The sequence below is a fragment of the Mustela erminea genome, chromosome 4, assembly GCF_009829155.1.
Source record: "Mustela erminea isolate mMusErm1 chromosome 4, mMusErm1.Pri, whole genome shotgun sequence".
Taxonomy (NCBI): Eukaryota; Metazoa; Chordata; class Mammalia; order Carnivora; family Mustelidae; genus Mustela; species Mustela erminea.
Genome location: NC_045617.1, coordinates 113,126,523 through 113,153,807, shown reverse-complemented (window position 1 = coordinate 113,153,807; position 27,285 = coordinate 113,126,523). Strand labels below are relative to the sequence as shown.

General features: G+C 38.4%; 1 long non-coding RNA gene and 1 pseudogene across 1 annotated transcript in view; both read right to left on the bottom strand.

Moving 5' to 3' along the window:
* The window catches only part of LOC116588829, a 146,660-nt gene extending 145,131 nt beyond the window's left edge, over positions 1 to 1,529 (bottom strand). Inside the window, exon 1 of the long non-coding RNA XR_004285103.1 lies at positions 1,457 to 1,529. This is a non-coding gene — a long non-coding RNA (uncharacterized LOC116588829). The remainder of the gene's footprint in view (positions 1 to 1,456) is intronic.
* Positions 1 to 27,285, bottom strand: part of LOC116588828 — a 146,495-nt pseudogene that overhangs the window by 106,074 nt on the left and 13,136 nt on the right.

Genomic DNA, 27,285 nt, shown 5'->3' with positions numbered 1-27,285 from the left:
AAAATGCAAGGAGCTTTGGTTCCTAAACGACCGCAGAGGAAAGCCACCCTCTAGCCAATAACACACACAAAGACTTAATGTGTGCCAGAAAAAAACACTATTGGGTTATACTTATTCTGCATCTTGTCATGGTACCCAGAATTATCCTAACCTAAATCCCAATATGTCCATGAGAGAAGATGAAGAGTTTTGAGGTGGTTGCTGGAGCTTGCAAGGCCTGTTCTGCCACTTTTTTTTTTTTTAATTTTTTATTTTTTATAAACATATGTTTTTATCCCCAGGGGTACAGGTCTGTGAATCACCAGGTTTACACACTTCACAGCACTCACCAAAGCACATACCCTCCCCAATGTCCATAATCCCACCCCCTTCTCCCAAACCCCCTCCCCCCAGCAACCCTCAGTTTGTTTTGTGAGATTAAGAGTCACTTATGGTTTGTCTCCCTCCCAATCCCATCTTGTTTCATTTATTCTTCTCCTACCCACTTAAGCCCCCATGTTCTGCCACTTTTAAATGAGCTCTCGAGATGCCTAGATACTCTGCCTACTACCATCCCTATCCCCAACTACTATCAGTGTCTAAACAAAGCTTAGGTATCATGGCTCTCTTCATGTTTATGTGGCGAACTTCACAGTGGCAATATGCCACCCCCACTCCATGCCCTCCTTATCCTCCCTTGTCTATATTTACTGGGAATCTCAGTGACTGGGACCAACTATAAACTCATGTTCGAACAATGACTCTCTAGGAAAGGTATTCCAATTCTCATGGACATAGAATCCTCAACAGCACCTCCTCCCTTTTCAGTCCACCCTCCAAAATAAATGTTGACTGATCAACCTGAATTAAAAATAGTTACACAGATAAAGTCTTGACTTGGGAGCTATGGCTGGGATTTTAACTATCAAGTAAAGAAAAGACTGTGCTCTACTCTTTCTTTTGCCATTTTTCATGTTGATTTTCCATGTATCAACATTGTCTATTTATTTCTTATTTTAATAGCTGCATGAGATTACATTATACAAATAAAAATAACATTTAACTATTCTTTTTTTGATGGACATTTATAATTTTCTTTTGTGCAGTTTCGATTTATTTTCACTAAGGAAAAAAATTACTATCATGGTATCATCAAAAAAGGTAAATCATTAAAACATAATTAATCCTAGCCTCTAGAAAAATAAAAATTCCTCTATGTAGTAATTTCCTACAGGATCTCAAGAGTATCAGATGGTGATTTCCAAGCCACGAACTCTAACCAAGCCTGTAAAACTATGTGCGGTATGTTAAAAGTTACCTATTTGTTAATAATAAACTTATGAACAAGAATCTTTCAAACTCTGTTCACTTGGGAATTCAGGACCCATGAAAAGTCCAATAGTTGTGAAAATTGCTTAATAATCAAACTATTCCCAGAATTTCAGAAGCGTATTATGGTGTTTATTATTAACCTTACCTTGGGAGAAGAAGGTAATGATGATGGTTTTCACACTCCGTTGCTACTGCCACCTAAGAGTATTGACTCTCTCTCCAACAAGTTGAATGACCGAGGAGCCGAAATAAACACAGCAGGAGACTCCGCAGTGAGAGGCTCTACTGAACGGAAAGACACAGGGCCCTTTAGACTGTGGTTGGAGTCTGGCGGCCTGAGGTGACTGAGGAGAAAAAAGAAAAAGCTGCATCTTCTGTGAATCCCATTTTGAAAACAGTGCTTTAGGGTTCCAAAAGTTGTAGCTGGAAAAGCAATACTGAGGACAAGGTCCAGTGTGAAAGGTGAGGGTGAAAATGGAAATGAAAATGTTTAATGGGATCAGAATTCCAAAGGATGGGGAGTTAGCAGGACAGAATGCTCAGAACAAGTTATAAGAAGTAAATTTCAAGTGAGAGCAGCCACTTAAAAGGGTGGGGGGCTGCACTGATAAGAGTAATTACAGGTCAATGAAAATCTATTTACATAGTAACAACCTGAAGAGCATTCTTAGGTCTTAGAAGACCTAAGAATGCTTTCAAATGATCGAAAATATTTCATCCAATCTAAGATGTTAACCTGTGTAAGGTACATTTGAATACTTGAAATAAAATCTTAATATGAAGGAAATGTAAAAACTAAGTATAAAAATAAAAACAGAAGAATACACAGGAGAATATTTGCACAAATTTTGGTCAAGGGAAAGATCTTAAGGCTGATAAACTTAGAAAATAAAATTATACTTAACGACATTGAAATATACATATAATTTTTTTTCTATAATCCCTAAAAAATACTATATGTTTTGTTTTAATTAGGCCGGGCTAGTTCAAAATAATTACAGACTGACTCTGAAATCAAAGTAGTATAACCCAATAAAGATTCCCCTTTTGCTCGCATCCCAGTCTGATGCGCATCAGGAAGATTCCTCCCACCTGGAGCAGCACCAGCTGAAACACCAAGCCTCCCAGGCCACTGCAGCAGGGAAGAGATGGAAGAGGCCACCTGAGGCCAGTAGCAGTCTTGGCCTGAAGCTATACTGTCTTTTCTGTCCAAAGTCCATTGACAAAGTGGTCATTAGGCCAGCTGAACTGCAAGGGAAGCTAGGGATGTGTGGAATGACAATGGATACTTTTCCACACTGTCTCTGACATAGAAGTAGTTAATCAAAGGACTTTAATTGGAAAGAAATCCTTCCAAACACCATGTGTGTTTTCATTAGCGTCAAACAGCTGAAGAATTTGACTAACTCTATGATAGACGTCTGTAGTTCAACATTTGCCCAACGAGACTTACCTTTTGAAAAATGAGTAGCACCTTCTTCTACCTTGGTATTTTATAAATGGCACACTCCTCTGTGAAATACCAAATATGATTAACCTAAAACAAACTGATTGGACGTAATTGCTTTTAAAGTACTGTGGACAAAGTATTTAGAATTCTATGGTAACTGCTATGTACAAGCTTTACTTTAGACCAGAAGCTTTAAAGATTTAGACATAAAGTCCACCAAATAACGGTAAGCTAAGACCAGACCGCTGGATCCCACAGGCCCAGGGAGTGTCATCTGTGTGCCCGGGTGTGTACGGTGTGATGCAGGGTCATTCAAAAAGAGAAAGGAGAATGTACCCTGGAGTATTGCAACACAGCAGCCCTGAGTGGAAATCTGGGAAAATATTCATTTTAATCTTTATTGGAAAACAGTACCTGCCTTAGGAGCTGTTATTAAGGACCTGAAGAAGAGAATGACAGCAAAATAAAATTAGAGAGCATTTTTGTCTAAAACCTTCTGTCTGAAATCAGTAAAAATGAACTAATGAAAGAATTTAGCTGCTGGCCTAAAACTGCGAACAAGCATAGAAATAAATGAAAAACAAGAAACACTGCACCAGTACTTTGGAAAAGGGCCAGGAAAATAGGGATTTAAAGAGCAGAGTACCTGGACTTCTGAGTGGCTCAGTTGGTTGAGCAGCTACCTTCAACTCAGGTCAGGATCCCGGCGTCCTGGGATTGAGTCCCACTCCTTGCTTGGCGGGGAGCCTGCTTCTTCCTCTGCCTCTGCCTGCCACTCTGTCTGCCTGTGTTTGTTCTAGCTCCTCTCTCTGACAAATAAATAAAAATCTTAAAAAAGTAAATAAATAAAGAGCAGAGAACCATTAGATCTTCTGAGGCTTCACCATAAGACCAGCAGGAGGGCTGGAAGCTCCCTCACTCCTACATTACTTCGACTATTTTTCATTATTCTGCCTTGAGTCTTGTTATAAAGTAGTGATAACTAATTTTTACAAACATGCCAGAATTTATGCATCCAAATAACTGTTGTCTCAGTTAAAGTAGTCACCTTCAAGAGGCTATGAGCTGATCTGATTGGCATTATCTTTGTCCAGATATTTTTGGAAACTCCTCTTTTGGAATTACCTTCAAAGTCATCAAGTTCTTTTGAATGGTGACAAATGAATGTCCTAAGAAGGAAGACTGACTGAAGCCCCCAAATGTCAGTTGAAGTTAATTGCATAAGGCATATTACCAAGCTGGTTAATATCACTTTAAATTTTAAAATACATATGAGGACACATAACTTTAATAGTGAACATAGTTCTACTTTACCCCACACACAGTTCTGAAAGATGCTCTGCTAAAATGTTTTGAGCAAAGGCAGCTAGCATTAATGTTATTGGTACATATTATTCAACAGAAATCTCTGTGAAGTCCACTGTGTTTACTTTAGCAATATACACTCCAGCAGCTCTGCAGAGGACCTACTTCACTAGCATTGGATGATGTTTCCTTGTGTGTGTGTGTGTGCACGTGTGTGTTTGTGATGGGTGAAAAATGTCGTCTAATTTTTCAATACTTTGCATTTTCCTGATTTACTAGTGAGGAAGAATATGTTTGCTGTCCATCTTCTTTTCTTTATTTATAACTTTTTTTTTTTTAGTAGACATTTGTGTATCAGGAATAGTAATGTATTATCTGTCTTTGGATGATAGTCTTTATTTTTTATAAAGATTTTATGTACTTGAGAAAGAGAGAGCATGCACAAGCAGGGGGAAGGGCAAAGGGTGAAAGGGGACAAGGAGCCTCCCTGCTGAGTGGGTAGTTGGACTCAGCCCTGAACCACCCTGAGATCATGACCTGAGCTAAAGTCAGATGCTTAACCAACTGAGCCGCCCAGGTGGCTGTCATTCTAATTGCACATATTTTTTTTCCTAATTCATTGTTTTTTATAAGGCATGTATTCAGTATGTATGCATATACATATGTGCAATTACACACACACACACACCTATATATGCTATATAGATAGATAGGTTAAATCTACCTGTGTTTCCTAAGTTTCCTACCTATTACCTTAAGGTCTTTCCTTTGACCAAAATTATATAAATATTTTCCTAAATATTCTTCTACTTTTATTTTTATATTTAGATTTTATATTTTGTTCACATCAAAGTTTCATTGAAAAACAGGCTTAAAGGGGCATCTGGGTGGCTCAGTGTGTTGAACATCTGCCTTTGGCTTGGGTCATGATCCCAGGGTCCTGAGACTTTGTCCTATACCAGGGCTACCTGCTCAGGAGGGAGTCTGCTTCTCCCTCTCCCTCTGCCACTCCCTGCTTGTGCTCTCTCTCTCTCTGTCAAATAAATAAATAGAGTCTTTAAAAAAATTTTTAAAAATATTTAAAAAAATAAATTAGGAATAAATAAATAAAAACAGCCATAAGAAAGAACCTCTTGATGCCAATCACCCTTTCAAGTTCTAATAGTTTACATCTTTATGTCTTCCTTTCTTACAGGTCATTTCTTTCTAATTAAAATATATCTACTGTTTTCACTAATATATTTGAAATAACAAACCACTCTTCTTTTATAATAGTGTATACAAAATTTTTCTTAACTTTCCTCCAATTAAGCAAAATAAATTTCATTCAACAAACACTTCCTGTCTGTTGTTGTCTACTATGTATCCAGTATTGGGGAAAACATTGCTTGGGATACAAACAGGTATGTATGTGACATGATAATTTCCCATAGGGTACTTCTAGACTTACTAGATGCCATGTTACTCTTGAAACCAAAAATCTATACAGTTCATAGAGTTAAACTTTACATTAATGGAAAAATTTTAATATTTTAATCATCATTTAAAATTTCGTAGTGGAAAGGAAATGACAAAGAAGATGTTGTATATAAAGATGGGGGTTGTCTTTTTTTGTCCTCTTCTGGGAAAAAAAAAACAAAAACAAAATAAAATCTAATTTTCACTTCCTTTTCTGTTCTGTTTGTATGTGGCTTAGAGGAAGGAAGTGTTCAGGGGAGAAATCAGTTTCCTAAAGTTTTTAGAACCAAAAGACTTAGGGGATTGGATCTTTCTTTTGCTAAAATAACAACTGCAAACGGATATTTATATAAAGAGTTAGGTCAAACCTAACAACTTAAGAGTTTATTTTTAGATTTCGGCTGGCCAAAGGGGAAATATGGTAAATGAGCCTTATGTTCTTAAATGGGCATGTAGTTGAACTCAAATATGTCAGAAATCTGACAGAAGTTACTGAAGAACACCAGCTTTCCTAGGCATCATTAGAAATCCCCAAATAATGACAATATGACCACTGTTTTCCTTTCTCCCTTTTTTTTTCTAACTTACTCTCAGTTTTAAGACTCAAGAGCTCTACATTTTTGAAGATGCCATAACAAAAACAAAAAAGATTACATAAACAGGGAGATATAAATAGAAAGTTTAGCTGAACGTGTAGCAGAGTTGTGTCCTTCAATGTGGAAGACACCAGCCACATGTGGCTATTGAGTGCTTAAAGTAACTAGTCCTAACGGAGATAAACAGATGAATTAAATACACACTGGATTTCAAGGATGAAGTAAGAAAAAGAGTATATAATATCTCATTCAAAATTTTATATTGATTACATATTGAAATGCTAATATTTTAGACATAAATGGTGAAATAAGGTATATATTAAAATTAATTATAACTGCTTCTTTTTCCTGGTTTTAAATGTGACTACAAAAAAGTTTTAAATTGCATATGTGATTCACAAAATCTTTCCATTCTACTGTAGTAGAGCAGTGGCATTAAGAGCTATGTTCTGAAGTAACCCACCTGGATTTAAACCAGACACCAACACACCAGCCATATGACTTTAGGCAAGTTATATAGGCAATCTGTGCTTTAGGTTTCCTTACATACACATTGTGAATGATAAAATATTCTCTATTTCATGGGGCCGTGTGAAGATTAAGTACAAGGAGCCTGGTGCAAAGTAAGAGTTCACTCAGGGTTGGTTCTGTTATTCTTACTTCAGAATCCAAAAGAGTGAGGCAAGCCATTTTTCTGCATGAGGAAGCTCTCAAAAGGAAGGGAAAAAGTAAGTTAAAATCAGGAGTTTGCTGAGTGAGGCTTTGCCTACCACCCTTCCCCCACCCTACTGCAGCCAATTTACTTGAGTGAGAAGAAATCAAACCATCCTTCTAAAATAGAACATTTTCAAGATTTGTAGAGTCCTGATAGGTATTTCTTACTCTCCATAGCTGGGCCTGATTTTCTGAGGAAGCCAATGCAATTAGACAAAACTGCAGATATTTCCTTTCTTTGGGTATACTTCATAGAAAATAAATAGGGTATGATATATGGATCTGACTTAAAAACAAAATTAAAAGCATGTATCTGATGCTGCTGAAGTCATGGGGGCTAGGCTAAAAGTAATAATAATAGTTAATTCTGTTGAGATTTTGCTACTTATTAAGCATTACCCCGGAGGGCTTTATGTTTTTTTCCTCATTTAAATTTACCTAACAGTTAGTTGGAGTAGGTATTATTATTTTCTCCATTTTATGGTGCAATGGTGTCTCAAAAATGTTCGGTAATTGCCTGAAGTCACAGAGTCAGCAGCAAGCAAGGATTGATCCAAACTCATCTGTGGGCATATATCACTAGGGAGTCTTATTAGTTCTCAAACAACAATCAGTATAGGTCTGCATTGCATAGACCACAGCCCTGCAAGAAAAAGGAATATTTTTATTTTATCCTTTTTTTAAGATTTCATTTATTTATTTCAGAGAGAGAGAAAGAGAGCACAAGCAGGGGGAGCAGAAGAGGGAGAAGCCAACTCCCTGCTGAGCAGGGAGCTCGGTGTGGGTCTCTATCCCAAGACCCCAGGATCATGACCTGAGCCAAAGGCAGACATTTAACAAACTGAACCACCCAGGTGCCCTAGAATGCTCTTATTTTATAGCAAGGATATCACTTAGTGGAAAAAAAAAAAAGGTCATGAGGATTATCACATCGTTTCTGCTTGAGCATAACTTCAGAAATTGTTTTCATAATTTCTTGTCGTACACTCAATGTGCTGTTTCTAAGGTAAATGAAACTCCTCATTTCATTTAGCTCTGCTGTTTCTTAATATAACACTGAGCACACAGTTAGTGCCAATTTAATGATTGTTGAATGAGTAAGTGTATGAGCAAATATACATGTTAGCCTTTTTCAATCAGGGCTTGTCATCTGAACCACAGAACCCAAAACATTTTGAGTGATTATTTAGTCAATTCTCCCAAGTGTGTACATAACAAATACTATTCTAGATTCACAGAAGTTTATTCACTACATACAATGGATGCCTTAGGACATTAGGGCTTAATTCCCTCTTGAAATCCCACAGAGAACCATACTTGGATTAATCTATGCTCTTCAGGGCCTACCTTGACTGTAGGCAGGGGTGACAAATTTGTCACCATCCTGGGACAAATGTGACCCAGAGCTTGTTTTTGTAAGGCCTTTCAGCTTAGAATACTTATCTTTTTAAAGGTTTATTTAAAAAATACAAAAAAGAACATGCAATGGACCAAAAATGGATCACAATGCCTAAATTATTTACTATATGACTCTTTGAAGAAAAATTTTAGCCTCTGCTTTAGGAAAAGTGGCTAATATCCAAGTGGTGCAGGGTTAAGTTATGTGATGATATTTGAGGAGCTCTCTAATACCCATGTTCCCCAAACTCTTCCTTACCAATCTATCTTCAGACATAAATTTCCTATTTGTTTTCTTTTGTATGGGCACCAAAACATCAGCTGTCCCACCTTCATCCTGCATCAAAGGCCCTATATACATGTTCAAGCCCTCCAGCAGCATGGCATAAAAGGTGAGACCTTGAACTTAGAGTGACATGAATTCCAATCTCAGTTCTTATTATGCATTGCTTATTAGATGAAAAAGCTGAGCATGCTGGAGTTAATTTCCTCATTCACCAGTAATATGTACAATAGACCCCAATCAAGAATACATTTTCAGTATATAATGTGTATTGGTTATCTATTGCTGTGTAACAAATGACCCCAAAATATAGTAAGAGAGGAGTTTTCTTGGAGTTTGACTAATACACCACAATTGTCATGGGGCAGGAAGTACATAAAGTGGAATCAGATTAGCATGGTCAGACAAGAGAAAAGGCAAAACCTAGCAGAGCATATCAGTGTCTCAGGGAGGGCAAATGTTGAGCATCACAGCTCTGGAATAACGTGGAAGTTAACAACTCTCTTATTCTGTGACTTAGAAACTATATATCCTTAGACAAGTTACTTCATGTTTCTGGGACTGTTTGTTCAACTGTAAATTGGAGATAATAATACCCACCTTGCAGAGTAGATGTAAAGATTAAATCAGGTAACATCTAGAAAGTCAGCACAGTATTTGGAATATGGTATATGGTCAATAACAAAAATTATTTTCCTTCTCACCTACCTATTAGTGTATCAAACTATCAGTCAATACTTTCCAAATAAAAAAGGCCTTTATAAAGGAAATTACAGCCAGGAATCAGGTTTCTGAGAAAAAAGCCCTGCAGTAAAATAATATATTACTTTAGCACTTTGCACTTAACAAAGCTTTTTCCACAAGCTTTATTGTACTTAATTGTCACAAGCTCTATAAGGGCAGTTTTTGGCTTATCTAGACTCATATTTGTAAATTGGGAACACTAAAAAAACAAAAACAAAAACAAAACCCAGAAAGAGAAGGTTGTATGACTTATCCAAGATTGCACAATAAATCAGTGAACGGTCTCTGAAAAGACAGGGAACGATTCAGGGGAGGTTGGTGGTGTCAGGACCAACAACATGCTGAAACCAGAAGTACCGGTGAGACAAGGACCCACAAGGTCAGGAATCCAAAGGGTTCCACACTCTGAAGGACAGAGCAAACCAGTGACTCAGCAGTTAAAAAACAAGGGGCAGTCAGAGCTTGCCCAGACCAGAGCTCAGAGCAAACGTGTAAGAGATATAAAAAAAAAGTAGTCAGGGGAAAAGCCACCTCTCAAGTACAGAAGAGCAAGGCAAGAGAAGGCTGAGTGGTGAGGTGGGGGTGGGAAGCAGCTAAAGGAAGAAAAAATAAAGGGGACTTCTCAGCAGAAGCAACATTCAAGGAGCTTTGAGAGCCAAGCAACAGTTAGGAGGGAGCTAGAATGGAGTTCACACAGTGTGGCTCTAGCGTATGAAGAGGGGCGTTCCTCCATTGACTGGTTTAAAGAGGTTATAATAATGTTAACCTGGAGGAACTAAGGAGCTGGGACTCTTTCCTAATGGTGACCTAGTTCTAAAGCAGACCACTTTTAAGTAGGGGAATGACATGATCAGATTTGTATGTTAGAAAAATCACTTGAAGAAAAGGATGGAATAATGCAGAAAAGATTTCAAATAAAACAATTTATTCCCAGAGAAGTTTCTGAGAAGAACATACCTAATCAAAATCTAAGTTTATGCACATTCCTCCACTGTACTCTATATACCTGATTCCATTTTTAACCCCTTGTTGGTAAGTCCCATTGCAGACTTATTATAGGCTGGAAAACTACTTTAATTGGTGCCCTATTTGGAATGTGAGGTATTGTGATTAACTTCACTTACTCACTAACTTCCTAGAGACATGTGTGCTGGGATTTGATGGCCACTATGTTGGGTTTTTGTTTTGTTTTGTCATTTATAGTTGGGTTTATATTCTATTTCAAAAATCATAACTGAAAAACAGTTTCGTTTTGTGGAAATAATGAGATATAGAGGAATTTTTTACCATTCATTAGTGGCATCTGCCAGTCTGCTTGGCAGTGCATGACAATTAATATCTTTCTTGTTTTATGGAAATGATAATTTTAAATATGACTTCATTGTAAAATGCATCTGGAAGGAAACAAATACATACCATAAATATCACAGACGAAATAAAACATGAGATAGTTACACCTGAGTCTTTTCACAGAGCCTCTTCATACTTCTTTAGTAGTAAGAAAGAAAAGGTATGGAAATTACCAAATGACACACAATAGTCATCTGATATTCATGGAGCTAAATATGTCATTCATTTTAAGATTGATTTATTTATTTGAGAGAGAGAGAAAGAGCACATGTACCTGAGTTTGGAGAAGGGACAGAGGGAGAGAATCTCAAGCAGACTGACCGCTGAGTGTAGAGCCCACTACAGAGCCAGTTGTGGGACTCAATCTCATGACCCGTGAGGTCATGACCTGAGCCAAAACCAAGAGTCAGATGCTTAACCAACGGAGCCACCCAGGACCCCCTGAATATGCAATTCAATGGCATTAGGGGATGGGATGGTTGCTTTTCTGTGTATGGAGAGAGAACTAGCAGCACACTGTTTAAAAAATAAAAATACTATTATGGAACCACAATTTATACTAGAGATGATCCTAAATCTTTGTTGCTACTTATATTCTTAATTTCCAGAACCATCAAATATTGAGGGTTGAAGCTGTGCAGTAATCATTAATACCGTTCACCACAAATTTCTGATTCCCTTCTCAAGCCCATAGTAGAGCAATAGTTCTCTTCCCCTTAAGGTTAAAAGCACCTATGTGACTTGCTTTGGTCAATAAACTATATATTAAAAAAAACAACCATAACTAATATGTGTCATATATGAGAAGAGGTCTTATGAAGCAATGGTTCTTTTATCCTTCTGGCATGGTTAGTGGGCATATTCAAGGTGGTGACTGCTCTTAACAGCCTGGGTCACCAAGTGACTACTAGGAGCCCATTGTAGACTTGGTAGACATGAAGCATATGCAAGAAATAAATGCAATTGGGGTGCCTGGGTGGCTCAGTCAGTTAAGTGTCTGACTCTTCATTTTGGATCAGATCATGATCTCAGGGTCGTGAAGTTGAGCCCCCATTCAGGCTCTGTGGTCAGTGGGGAGTCTGCTTGAGATTCTCTCTCCCCATTTCCTGCTGGCTCCCCCAACTGTGCTCTCTCTTGCTCTAAAATAAATTAGTCTCTAAAAAAAGAAAGAAAGAAATCTTTATTTTTACTGTAGCAAACCTAGCCTATCTTTAATAATACCAAAATTAGTACCTAAACATATAAATTAGTAAATAAGCCTGCAATATATGGTAGTGGCTTAAGGCTGGGTAGTGGAGAACAAGTGGAGAACAAGAACAAATACCAAAAGCATTAGGTAAAACTGTTGCCTGTGATAATCTGGATGGCAGAAAATACAGCTCTAGAGGAAAAGATTAGAAAACAGTGCAAATAGCATCTATTGATTATCATTTGGCTATATTTTATATGATACCATAGAAAGAGATGACTTAAGAAACAATCAAGTTGTTTGCAAACATCAGTAAAAGAAAATAGGAAGTGCCTGGAAATTTGGGAACCTTTCCCGTTAGAAGAGGAAACTTTCTCTGACAGGTAAAACTAAGGGCTTTGATGCACAAAAACTAACTGGAATTCTGCTTTTTGACATAGGTCATTTTAAAAAAATGTTATGAATTGAAATGTGTCTCCCCAAATTCATATGTTGAAGTCCCAACCCCCAGTACCTCAGAATGTAACCCTATTTTGACATAGGGCTTTTAAAGAAGTGATTAGGTTAAAATGAAGCCATAGAGTGGGGCCTAATCCAATAAAACTGGTATCTTTACCTTTACTCAGTAGAGACTGAGAAAGGATGCCTGCACATAGGGAAAAGGACACAGTGAGAAGGTGGCCATCTGCAAGCCAAGGAGAGCTGCATCAGTAGAAACTAAACTAACCAACATGTTGATCTTGGGCTTCCAGTCTCCAGAACTGTGAGAAAATAAAGTTCTGTTGTTTAAGCCACTCAGTCTGTGGTGCTTTATTTATGGCAGCCTTAGCAAAACTAAGGACAAAGAGAATGGTCATCGCACTGCTGAATGAAATAAGGTGTTCCAACAAAACAAAACCCAGCAAAAGTTTTCAATTGGATCAGCTATCACAGATCTCGAAGTTCTTTCGATTAAGAGAAAGACAGAGGCAGTAAGAAATCAAGAGAGGAGTAAGAAATCAAAGAAACAGGGCAAATCTCAGAAATATGTCAAGAAAAGAACTATGGGTGGCTACAGACATATATCACTGCTTAGAATCCAATAGTTAAGAAACTGCATAAGTCAGTTTGGCGGGAAGCAGATGACACACAAAGTACAGTTGAACCCTGAACAATGCAGGGGGCTAGGGGTGCTGACCCCCTGTTCAGTCGAAAATCCACCTGTAACTTTTGGCTCCTACAAAACTTAACTACTAATAGCCTACTGTTGATGACTGAAAGCCTTACCGATTAACATGAACAGTTAATTAACACATATTTTGTATGTTATATGTAATATATATTATATTCTTACAACAAAGTAAGCTAGAGAAAAGGAAATATTAAGAAAATCATAGGAAGAGAAAATACATTTATAGTACCACACTGTATTTATAAATAAAATAATAATAAATCTGCATATAAGTGAACCCATGCAGTTCAGACCTATGTTGTTCAAAGGTCAATTGTATTTAACAGATAGGAATAATAGAGACAGTTGACAGAAGCATGTCAGAGTTAAGCTATCAATTAAGGATGATGAGGTACTCCTTGAACATTCCTATGTTGAAATCCAAATTCACAAAGCTGATGGTATTAGTAGATGCCGTCTTTGGGAGTTGCTTAATTCATGATGGTGGGACCCTCAGGAATTGGATTAGTGCCTTATAAAAGAGACCCCAGAGAGCCTCCTAACCCCTTCTACCTTGTGAGGATATTAGGACAAGTCTGCAATCCAGAAGAGGGTCTTCACCTGACCGTATTGGCACCTCGGTCTTGGACTTCCTAGCTCCAAACTATGAGAAATAAATTTCTGTGTTCATATGCTACCTGGTTGGTGGCATTCTCTTACAGCAGCCTGAACAGAGAAAAGCCCCATGCTTCACAGTCACCAAATGAACAAAATGCCAGAGAGAAGGGAGTTTGGATAATGTAGTCCATAGAGGTCATCCTGGGGCATAAAATAAGACAAAAAGGGAATATATTTGATGAGGAAAACAGAATAAACAACACAGAAGCTTACCAAAACTTTATGATAGATGTACAGCTGAAGAAAGAACAGCCTTGAAGGAAGATGTGAATGTTTAAAACTAAAAATGATCTTGGGCCCCCCAATATTCTATTAGCCAGAACTAGGAAAACTGTTCAACACGTCTCTTTTTTAAAAAATTTTATTTATTTATTTGACAAGAGTTCATAAGTAGGCAGAGAGGCAGGCAGAGAGAGAAAGGGGGAAGCAGACTCCCTGCTGAGCAGAGAGCCCGATGTGGGACTCCATCCCAGGACTCTGAGATCATGACCTGAGCTGAAGACAGAGGCTTAACCCCCTAAGCCACCCAGGAACCTCATGTTCATCACGTCTTAATCAAAGAATTTGAGTGCAATCAAGCGCATTTCTCACCACCCAAGGGCCATCACCTCTGTTCAACAGGTTTTTCTAGTCTATGCATCAGTGATTACCTTGTGTCTCCCTTTCTTCTCCTTTCAGTGGCCGGGGTAGACATTAGTGCTATTCTGTTTTTCTTTGTGCTTACCTACTCAATTAAATTTAGAAGGTGACATAACTTACTCTGATCAATAAAATGTGAGCAAGATATGTGTAACTTCTAGATGGAATTCTTCAAAGCTACCACGTTACTCATTACACAATGCCTCTTACTTCTCTCACAGCCTCTAGCAAGTTCAAGATGGTGGCTGTTCCATATGATTAGGTCCCTGAGGACTTACAATAAGCAGAAGTGATTAATGTATATCATGAGCAAGAAATAAACTCCACTCATTTTAAGTCAGTGAGAGATTTAGGGGTAGTTCATTTTTATTCCGGCCAGTCCCCAATGATAGGCATGGACAGTGAACTATAGTCTAGACTATGTAACAGTAAGCGCTACAGTGGAAACAAACTTTAGAATCCTTAATATCAATATTCCCATTGGCATTGTTTAGGACCACATCAGTTGTGAAACAGATCAAATTTGATTCAATTAGCTCCATCCCCCAACACCTCCATACCCAATGGAAAACTTCACTGCTCTCTGCTTCCTCAAAGTTTCAGCTTAGTAGTTAGCTATAATCTGAACCGAACTGAATACTAATGGCTAATAACAAGTGCTGGTTTCTCTTTCACCTGTGGTCAGTGAGCCCCCATGGTGTCAGCACATTTCTAGATATCATACAGTGAACAAGACAGATAAGGCCCTTGCTTTCATGAAAACTACCTTCTAGCAGGAGCAAACCAGTGATGATGTGAGTGACTCAGCCACTTTAGTGGGGAGGATGGAGAAGTCATCTCTGAAGAGGTGATATTTAAAGTATAATCTAAATGAAGAGGAGCCAGCCATGTAAAGACAAGGAAAGAGACACATGTAGAAAGGGGGGACAACTTGTACCAATGCCCTAAAGTAGGAATGCACTTGGCAGATTCAGAGAACAGTCAAAAGACCACAGCTGCCACTGGCAAATAGTGGTCAAAGAGACAAACAATAGGTGAAGACTTTCAAGAAATAGGCAGGTCCAGACCATACGTGGCTTTCTAAGTCAGGGAAGGAGCTTGGGACCTATTCTAAACACGATGGAAAGTCATTGGAAGATTTTAAGAGGAGTGATATACTCTCATTAAATTGCAAAGAGCTCACCCTGACTGATGTGTGGAAAGAATGAAAAGAAGAAGTATTCAAGCAGCTAGAAAAATTACAAGGGCACTGCAGCCGCCCAGGTGAGAGATGGTGGTGACGGGGAGAAGAGGGCAACTTCAGGATGTCTTTATATGGATGTGACACTTAGTAATGCTAAATTTGATGCCTATAAAAGGATCAAGAGTAACTAGGATTTTGGCTTCAGCAACTCAGCAACTTCAGCAACTCATCTAAATTAGGCTAGATGTCAATTAAGGTGCTTTGATAGTATTTGTATTTAATTGCAGCCTTTAATGCCTTAACCAGGATGGTGAGTATTCAAAGAATTGCAGAACTACTAGGGGAAATATTTTTGAGATGCTGTGGAGAGAATGCGTCATTCTTTAAAAAAAAAAAAAGAAAGGAAGGAAGGAAGAGAGGGAAGCGGGGGAGGGAGCTGCACAGTCAACCTTGTTTCAGGTAAGAAGACCCAGAGTTGGCTGGGCATTTGGGAATTGGCTGATGGAAATACTGCATTTCTGGTCAAGGGGAACATTTACAGAGACATGAAAGTTACCTAAGTTTTTGGTTTACTGACATGGTATCCTGGACAGGACTGGCTCCATCTTGGACCTAGAAATTTATTTTGAGAAAATGTAGCCACATAACCCTTCTCTTAGATCCTTGGAGCACCTCTTTGACAGAGTGAACATTTAAATGTGACTCTACTAAAAGAAATAAATGAAGGACATGGCATGAAACTTGATTTTCCAGTTTGACAAGACATGACTTACCTTCCTCATCTTGTCCACCACGAGGATCCCTTTTACAATCCTAGTCTGTCTCCAGGAGGCGAAGATGGTGGCATATCTACTATCCAGACAACCACACCAAGACCTCTACTCTCACCTAGTCTACCTGCCCAAATGTTCCCTCTTTTCCTCACATGAGACCTCCTCTTTCCTGGATGACTGACGCCGGGGATGAACCCCTCCCCATCCAGAGGACTGTGATATCTGCCACTTTAAGCTCAAAAGAATCACACATGAGCTCTACATATATACTTACTAAGACAGGAAGGGAGGGGGCAATCCTTTGCTTACCTCAGCCTCCTGTTATCTCAAATCAGTCTTTGTCAAAGGCTTTCTCTCTAGAAACACCTACTATAATGGTTAAGAGCTCAGACTCTGGGGAGAGGCTACCAGTTTTCAAATCTCAGCCCCATTGTTTACTAAATGAGTGAACTTAAGCAATTACTTAACTTCCCTGAATATCAGTCTTTCATGGTAAGATCAGAGATTATAATAGTATCAACCTCACAGGGTTGTTGTGAAGTTAAATGAGATAATAATATAGGTAAAGTGATTAACCCCATGAATGGCACTTATTAAATTCTCAATATACATTAGCTATTTCTATTATCAACATTATTGTCATCATCCCAGGATACTATGAAACTTACAATTTTTTTTGTAGTGTCAACTCAAAAACAGAGTGCTTACAGAAATTTCTGGGAGTGTGCACAGATGATCATCAATAAATAAATAAATAACCATCTTTCTGTATTTTCACTGTCACTCAAAATATTTAGCTTTCTCATATACCAAAAATAAAAATTAAATCCATGAGTTTTGAAGCAATGCATTTTAAATGTCAAGGTACCCGTTTGATATTAACTCTCTTGTTTCTCAAATGCTCGGCTAAAGCTATGCCTCCACCTTTATTATAACTAAGAATTGCCTCTTTCATAGTTGCTGCCATGTAATAACAAGTGAGCACTCTTCTAAGTTCACTATTGAGTAGTTGTTTGCAGATTACTCTTAATAACAGTGCAATTTTGTTCTGAACCTATGATACATTGACTAAGTTGAGAACTAAAACGCAGAAGATGAGCCATAAATCCTGGTGCTGTTGGGAGAAATAAAAATAGTTGTATTTTTACAATGGATAAAGAGGCAGTCTGCACAAGATTTTTCAACTTGGGTTAAAAATAGGAACGTAAATAAAAGCAAAGAAACCACCAAGTAGTTAAGATCTACTTAAGCCAAAAAGAGCTACATCTGAGTTGAGCTGTATGTGTAATAAGGTCCACTGATGACCCCAGTCATTCTAAAATATCCCTTCATTTCCTTCTCTTTTCTCCTTAAAAGACAAAAACCAAACCAAACGAAAGCAAATGAAACCAAACCAAAACAAAACACAAAAACACACAAAGGAGACAAGTTATATAATCTACACACTGCTAGACTAACCATTTTTATTTCTTATTGCAATTTGAATTGGAAAGGAACACTCAGTCCTAGAACATGGTAATTCGTCTCCTGTTTCTTTGTCCGCAACTACAAGTAGGAGATAGTTCAGAGTCATTGCCAATCAGAAAACACAACAAAGCCCTATTAGCTTCTCATTTGTTTACTGGCAGATCACAGGCCACTTCCCTTGAGTCTCAGACATCCTGTTAGCTCTTAGAGACCCCATCCAGGCATACCTAGAGTACTTGGGAATAGAGAGGGCATCTGAAAACGCTCTTCTTTTTGTCTGTGATCATGCCATAGTTGAGTTGAGTTTTTAAAATATTCTCCACCCTTGTTTGTTTCTTAATGTAGTTCCAAGATGTAATTTGTATGAAAGCCAAAGTGAAGACATGCTGAATATGTGAATGCTGAGGAAGTGGTTTCCTTAGCAATAACAGGCATGTGAAAGTCAAAACTTCCTTTCCTTCTCATGTGACCTTTTTTTTTTTTTTTCAAAGCAATTCAGATAGAGGACAATAGAATTGAATTCCAAGCACCCACAGTGTTCATGAATTGCTAAGCAATGATTCACCAAGCACCCAAATTACTCTAGACTGCTTGAGCATTTTATTAGAGGAATTGCTTTGTATTTAAATTTTCCTTCCTCACTCTGCACATCAGTTTTACTCATTCTTCCGGGCCACTTTTCCATCACTCTGAGAAAATGTAGATATGTGCACAGAGGTCCTAAACAGTGATTAATATAAGGACTTTAGAATGTTAGAAGTAGAACATTACATACAATATTCATAACTATTTGTTCCCTTTGGATACATTGGATACTTACCAAAAAGTTTGTTTGATAATTGAAGTCCATTATTTATTCAGAAAAAGTAATATAATTTTTTGCCAACTCCTTAAACAATATTTTAGAAACACTGAAACTTTTATTCATTTCCATTACCGATTTATTTTGACTGACTTATCCTTAAAAAAAAAAAAAATGCTACATTTGGCTTACAAATTACATGTCCCAGTTAGTCCTCAAAGGTTAAATGGTGGTAACTTCTTTAACAATATACTTAATACACCTTAAGGTATCATGTTCTTTTGCCTTTAATTAAATTGCAGTGTTCTTGAGGAACAAAGACAAGGCCATCCTAGAACACTTTATAGCCTCTGAATTGTGAAGCTCAAAGTCCCTACCATTATCCAACTTCTTACCATCATAATTCTGTGAAATGACTTGGAAGGGAGTCAGTCAGACAGTCAGACAGACCCAGTACATGGGGAGCTGGGTGACCTTTCCCCTGTGACCCTTATGTGTCATAGGGATAAGAGTGACTTTCTAACTGGCTTATTATAGTCATAAAATAAGTAAAGAGAGGAGCTAGCAGAGCAAGTGTTACACAGTAGCTGCTTAATAAGTATTAGTTTTGCCTCTTGTTCTTCGTGTCCTCTCCATCCTGATATCTTATATTCCATTTATGCTGATCTACGCCTAATTTAACGCCTCTTCTGGACTCAGAAGTGGTCCAACATAGAACCTTCATGTTCAAGTGGACCCCAACCATTATTTCTTAATAGTAAATAAAGGAATGAATACCAACAAAAGTGGAAACATCTCCAGTAAATTCACTCTGGCCACTTTCTACAATGTTTATGAGCTTGTTTCACCAAGACAATCTGAGTTTCCCAGCCAGCAGGGTAATTTTCCATACCTTCAAAGACAGTGGATATATAAAATTCACAATGTTCTCATTTGCCTAGCGCACACTGCACTTTGGTAGTGAAAGAGATCAGCCTTTGGGGATCCCTTTCTCAACCTGGATGTGTATCTCAGTGTGTGTACACTAGGTACCCTCAGTGAAAACTGGTTCTTGTTGTTAGTGCCATCAGTGCTTTGAACATCCCCTTCTTTTCTACTCAAGGCTAAGTTCTAGAAGGTGGACACTGGCTCACATGGCTGATCTGACTAGTCCTGCTGCCACTAGAACTGAAATCACTAGGAAAGTACTTGCCTGTCTTTTGGAGTAGAATGAAAGAATAGGGGAAGACAGTGGGGAAAATATATAACAGAGTGATAAGTAATTGCTTGCTGTAATGTTTTTAGTGTTTATTTGTGGTTGACTCAGCTGACCAGAGAAAGGTGACTCTGGAAGTTAATAGGGACCTTGGCTAAGTCACTTTATCTCTCTAGGCTCTGGAACCTTGGATTACATTTCAAACTATGTTCCCTGGCGCCTTAGAGTTCTGCTGTGCTGGGGGCTAGGGAGAGTTGATAAAAGAGACACTTAAGCAGGTAGGATTCTGCAAGTCTGGGCTCAGAGAAGCTCTGCTCTTTTTTGTTTTTACACACTGATTTAACTTGTTAAAAGGGTTCTTTGGCAAAAAACAAAACAGAAAAGTTAAAGATATGGACTAGATATTTTCTGATTTCCTTCGAACCTTGACATTCTAGAGCTGCAGGAATACAGATTCATAGATTACAATTCATATAAGAACCGATTAGCAAATACAAAACAACCACAAAAACATGAATCACAAACTCTTTCAAGACCAGTCTATTCTAATCTTAGGGCCTTATAAATGCCTGTGTTTGTCCACCAGGCTTTGAGAAAGATGTCACAGATAATTCACAGTAAATCTGTAGTGATAGTAGAAGGAAACAACAGAAAATGCAGCATAAGCCTGAGGTTAACACGTTTATAAATCAATATGGTTCTCCCTATTACTTGTGGGGAAAGAGGTCCCCAATACCAGTGATGCCTTTGGGGCCATCTCACACTAACCTATTTTACTAATTCTTTTTCACCTTTGAAAATGTCATAGGCACCATTGGATGTTCAAAGTGAAGACCTTAAAAGCAGATAATATTTCATTACATCATCAGACATTAGGAAGAATCAGCCACAAAGGGATGGGAGGAACCCTCTTTCTAAGTGGTTCTCTTAGTAACAGACTTGGGATCATCTCTGTGCAGCCTATTTTTAAGAGGAGAATTTTTGATACCTGTTCCCTATTATCCAATGTCTTCAGAAAAGGCTGGAGGTAAAGCAGCCAGTCTTTTTGGCATGGTTTTACCCCCTATTAAAAAGGCTATTATTGAACTGTTCAAATTGGGATGCTTTGATTGTTAGCACGTTCAGCAGGCTGTGATTACAGTAATTACAGACCTGTGAAGGTCAAATTGACAAAACTGAATATAAACTGGAACTGAATATAAACTGGGACAACCCACTGCACTAGTTCTTTCTACACACCTTGAGATTTTCTGTTGTTGTTGTTGTTGTAACTGTTGCCAAGTGGTAAATCTATAATAAAAAATAAAAATGAAAGTCATTGATTTCAAATTTGGCTTTGACCACTTAGTCTCACTATTTGATGAACTGAAGTGAATGCTACATTGTACTTTCGGGTTCAGATATATTTTTGGCTCTATGACCTTCCTCCCTAGTCATGGCCTTGAGTTTGTATGATGTAGCTAGGTACTTCTAAAGCACATCATGAGTCTTCAATACCCCCCTCCCTTATCTGTCTCTTTGCAAGAGTATGATGCTGAATACAAAATGGACAGATACATTTTTTATTTGTACATGTGTGGTATTTTGGAATATTTAGCAGAAACAGCTCTTGAGGAAAGAAAACCCACAGAATTATATGAAAAGAAATGAAATAATCTTCTTATAGTTACCTTTTGAAAAGCCAGAATAAAAATTATTTCTCAGGTACACTAAATATAAATGTCTTTATTTTCCTTTGTCCTTACTGATGGCTTCAAGCAATAGTTTAAGTAATAATTAAGCAAAAATAGAGTCTATTATCATGCATACAATGTGAAGGAGCAGAGAAAGGTAGAAGAAAAAAAATGCTTTCTACACAACAGAGAGGGATGTTTGTAGAGTGTTAGGAAAAGCTATGGGGTCAGGCTGTGTCTGAATAAAGCCAAAACAGGAGAGGTGGATGGAAATTAATCAATTCACAAAAATCCAGATGTTTTATCTATTCAGAGCCAAGTATCTGAATTTGGCTGCCTGAAATGTTCATGTTTCCTCCAGATGTTTGCTTTCAGGTAGACATAGTCATAATTTCACATGCCTGATTTCATTATAATTTACCATATTGTTCAAAATTTAAAGTGTCTTATGACAAGAATAAGGATAGGATAGTATAAGCCATTTTTCATGTTTCAGTAGAAATGGCATTGTTAAAGCGTTATTTTTGAAGGATGAAATTATGCCTCTCATATAAATATAAAATGAGTATGTATCACACATCTTACTTAACTCATCGATGAATGACAAAAAAAGTAAAATGTTACAACTGGTTCAAAGGAAAATTCTAAGAACCCTGTGTGTGTGTGTGTGTGTGTGTGTGTTCTGTGTGCGTGTGTGTCTGTGTGTGTAAAGAATTTTGAGGAGAAATTATAAAGAAATGCAAAGTTGGTCTATCCAAAGGACAACAGTCAATTGTATTTTGCCAGACACAATTATTATTTTTTATTTCTGTGAATAAGAGTCACTACATTATTATCAATTTTCTGCAACTTACTAAAATGCTCAAAGACAATGAAAGGCAGAAATAACCCAGAACAGTGCACCAAAAAGGACGTATGCCAGTCATTTTTATTCCAATTTCAAAGTCTTTATTATAATTTTTCATAAAAGACTTTGTTTATTAAATTAAAATTAAATATACAAATATTTCTGAGCTCCTACCATGTTTTTACTATCACCTAATCAACCACCTTTTTAAACATCCTCAATTACATTATTGATTCTTGTGTATGTCTTGCCTTGTAAGCATCTCTTTGTTTTAATTGTCTCCTATTCACCCTGTTGGTGATGGAGGGATTCCTGCCCCAGGGTTTTGAGGATGACTAAATACACCTGACACTGGACAGGTGCATGCCATGCAGCTTCTCAGTCACATACATTCACAGCTCAGGGGAGGAGGACACCATGCCACACAAGGCCACACAGTGGTTGTACTTAGGAAAGAGTAAACAACCAGGGTTGTGGGAGGCAGGCACTGTACTATCAAAAGAATAAGGTGCTGGTGCCCAGACTCTTGGCATGTCTTCCCTTCTAGAGAAAGTCAATAAATAAAAAAGTAAAATGCTCAGTATGACAAAGAATAAAGAGGGCAATAAAGAAATAATAAGTAGGAGATAGAAAAAGAAAGTGCAGAATGATGAGGGTGGAAGCACTTTGTTGACATTTTAAACATGGTAATGGGGAGGCCTCACTAAGATGACACTGACATAGGAAATGAAGCAGAGTGCCATGAGGACATCTGGTGAAAGAGTGTGCAGATGGAGAGACCACCCAGTGCCATTGATGTGCAGCAGAAGAGTGGCCTCATGTTCAAGAGAAGCAAAGGATCCAGTACAGCTAGAGTGGACTGAGCTAGGGAAGAAGCAGAAAGAGATAGAGTCCCATACTGTGGTTGGTGTAGAAGCTGTGCAGGGCTTTCTAGTCTTTGATTATTTTTAAAGATTTTGTTTATTTATTTGAGTGTGAGAGAGAGGAGAGCAGGGAGAACAGCGGAGGGAGAGGGAGAAGTAGACTCCGCACTAAGCAGGGAGGCTGGCACTGGACTGGATCACAGGACTCTGGGATCATGACCTGAGCCGAAGGCAGACGCTTAACCAACCAAGTCACCCAGGCACCCCTCCAGTCTTTGATTTTTCCTGAAAGAGTTGGGAACACATTGTAGGGATTTGGACAGAAGAATGGCCCATCATTTGATCGATTTTTCTCTTTTATCTCTTAGAGGGCCTACCAAAGTACAAAGAATACAAAGGCTACTCAATATATAGCAGTTAATTATAAAAGGGACAGACCCTTCCTTTACGGTTTTCCAGCTTTCTACCATGATAACAATTAGATGTTGAAGCTTCTCACCTAAAGGACACTCTCATGCAGAGAAATGGGGGCTCAGAAAACCCAACTTCTATGTAGCTGTTTCTGAGGGAATACATTTTTCTTCCCTGGTCACATCCCCTAAAAGATATGGTATCCCTGACATACATACAAAACATGGCAGGGATAGGAAAAACTAACACCCTTCCAGGCAGTGGGGGGATATAGACTTTTCCTGCACATGGAAATTCTAGAATTTTCTGTAGCCCTCTATCATAGGACAAGAAACATTTGAGCTTTAATACATTAACCATATTTCAACTAGCTTTTCTTTATAAATTTAGCTTACACAATGGAAATACATTTCAAGAAGTATAGTAGTTATAAATTTATACGGAATGGACTCTTAAAATTTTTCCTTCTATGACCATATAAAAACAGCATGTGTTATAAATTCTGAGATCAGCAACTTGACTATATTTTGTGCAGTCTGACAGACAGGACTCATAATTTAGTCCAGTCATGCCTTTACTGCGTAAATATAGATCTATCACTGACATGATTATGCTGTCTTCCTTTTCCCCCACCTTGATCATGGATTTGATGTTTTTAACCATTAGCATTTAGAGACAGTGGAACATATAATACATTAAAGATCTGGCTGTAGAAAGAAAAAGTTAGAGGAATCACTTTATGTGCTGCAGGAATGTGCCATTCTGAACCCTGAAGCTGATTGTTTGCTTTGAATGAGGTATAGTTTCTTATATTTTATATTATTTTCAAAACACTAAAGGCTGTCATGGGAAAGAATCCCCAAAACAGGATGAGGAGAGAAAGTTGTCTGACGGAATTAGAGAGGGGCTCCCATGCATCCTTTTTCACACTCTTCAGTTCAGACACTTCTGAAAACCCAACACCACCACTCCCAACTCTGTCCTCCAACACTCATCATCAAGATTCAACTCAGGCATGACCCACTCGATGAAGAACTTTCTTCCTACGCTCCCCTGCTCATCCCTTCCAGAATTGACCATGCACTCATTGTATCCTATATGCATTTTTATTACTGTGTACAAGGCCACCATGTATTCCTTTTGGTCTGTTTCTCCTAGTAGACTGGAAGTACTTTAAAGGCAGTGCCCATGTTTTCTATGTTTTTATCCCAAACACCAAGTCCAATGCCTAGTAAATACAGGATTTAAAAGTAACAGTTTGATCTTGTCATACTCACTAGGGAAGACATTATACTGCACAAGAACAAAGCCTAACCCAGCTTTATGATTTGGGAAACGCCATCCTTCTTTCTTCGAGGCAGCATCATTATGTAACAGAGCCACCACTCATGGCAGCCAAGTTTGGTTTATAGAGAGAAATGGGATTCCTAGCCTTTAAATAATTCTCTGTTTCAGCATTATGTTACAAGGTATTTATTTAATAGAGATTTTCTCATATTGCTGCCTGTGCATTGTCACTGAAAAAACCCACTTGCTTTGTGTGAGAGATACCACTTTGCTGAGCCTTGTTTAGTCATGGGTATGTAATTAATGCACCTAACCTCTGTTCTCAGAGAACCCCTGACTTGTGAAACATCCAAATGCCCACAATTTGGAACAGAATTTACATATACTACATTCTTTTATTTATTTATTTATGTGTAATCATCAGTTGCCTCCTTGGAAGACAGCATGACACTGCTGGGATTATTATCAAATTCTGTAACAGTTTTTGCTTCCTCTTACAGGCCCAGAGATGGGGTTGGGGCTCTATGTTCTAGGAGAAGCGGGCCTAAGAAAGGAAGTATGGGCCAGGGCACCATAAGTGCCAGTTATCAGAGGCAAGAAGGGGGAGAAACCAAAGAGATCCTTTGAAAGGAAGCACATAGACTCTGACAGTGATTGTTTAAAAGCATTTTCCACTCTGTATTTTAAATCCCCTCTTGTACCCTATGAATCTTCATTAATCCTGTCAAACACAATAGCTTTGGGTTGGGGAAATACAGGGATGGTGGCAGCGGCCTGGACATGAATAATGAGATAGTTGGTGGAGTGTGGTGTGGGAGCAGTGGTCCCCAGTAAGAAGTGACAAGCAGAAGCTAGAATAGCTGTATGCAGCATTGAGACATTCACAAGGGATTCTCAGAAATGTTCAAGAACAGCCCTGGACTTGCTTCAGTCAGGCAGGCTGAGAGCTCAGCTCACAGTTGTTTGACTCTCCAAAGAAAGAAGGAGCTTTGAAAAACTGGCAAAACTAGGGGCACCAGTATTACAAACAGATGGCTTTTCTCAAAGTATAAGGTAAGACTAAGATAGGCATACATTATAATAAGTCTCCCCTGAGGAGCAAAGGGTTCACAGTGAAAATTCCGTACCCTTTCTATCTTTACTCCTACACTTAATAAAAGGCATCCTAGACTGAAAAAGCCTTAGGTCTAGTCAGAAGAGGAGGCCAATGAGGAAGGACGGGGACAGGGAGACAAAGGAGGAGGAAGAGGTCAGAGAGGGAAATGTGGTAAGTTTCCCCGGGGGTGAAAGAATTCTTCTGGGAGCTCTCAGTGGCTTGGATTAGAACAAAGGCGACTGTCACAGAGAATAGGTAGCATGGCACCAGCACTCACCAAACAGGACAAAGAACCAATCAAAACAGACCAAGTGGCAAGCAGGCAGGAAGGCCTGGCCATGCATGCTGGCCGACTGTCAGCAATGAGTCCTACAGACACCAGTCATCTCCAGCGGTCCTGACAAACTGGCCCAGATGCTAGCTCCCTAAGCAGAGGGACGGCCTGGTAATAAAAAGTATCCTGTCTGTGGCGAAGAATTTTTCTGAAGGTGGATGTGTGCATGATTGGTAAGGAATGCTACCATTTGGTCAGTCTCCTTCCCCCATGTGCCCTTTTTCCCTCCCTACTTCTTTGCTAGGCTCAAGTAGGAGCTATTTTTCCTCTCCTCCTACTTTGTCTGTGTGTTCTGCAGCATGCACTCAGCTCTTTGGAATTCTGTGGGTGGCAGGGGTTTTCTCCTCCATTTCTTGTGCTCAGTGATGTGGAAAGGGAAGAAGTATGAACTCTGACACTTTCTTTTTGTGAACATTTTGATGACAGGACAAGTGATAGTCACAAATCTTAAAGTGGGTGGCAGAGATCTGGAAGACACCTTATTTATTACCAGCAGCAGGTCCTTTCTCAGATCATCCCAAAAATGCTGGCAGGTTCCCAATAGCCCAATTTGGAGAGAAGCCCATTTTATTCAAGCCCCAAATGGAATAAGCTATGCAATGGTTCATTGCTTAAATACTCATTCTCTCCCTTCTCTAAGCTTTAGGTCTGTCCCTCTTGCACCCTAGTCATCTTTGCTATTTCTCTTTCATTAAATTCCTTTGAAGTGGTGGATTATTTTTTCTGTCTTTGAAAATTCCTTCTGGCTAGTGGATTTCAGAAGCGCAAGTGCTTTAAACTTTTCCCTCCTCTTTTGAATTAATACTGTACTCCACATTTTTTCTTTCCATTTTTGGGGACCAACTACTGTGTTGTTTTATATTGCATTTTCATTTCAGAACTGTTTGAAAATGGAACTCATGCCATGCACGTGAATATTTTGCCTCCTCTTAGCCGATTTAATCAGCATGGATACCATTATTCATACAATTGCATGAATAATTTATTTCACTGTTGTAAAAGTTTAATAAAAGTTTTCTTGTCTTTATCAAATTCCATGTTACCCTTTGTTCATTTTATGGCAGCAACATAATCAGAATATAAAGCAGC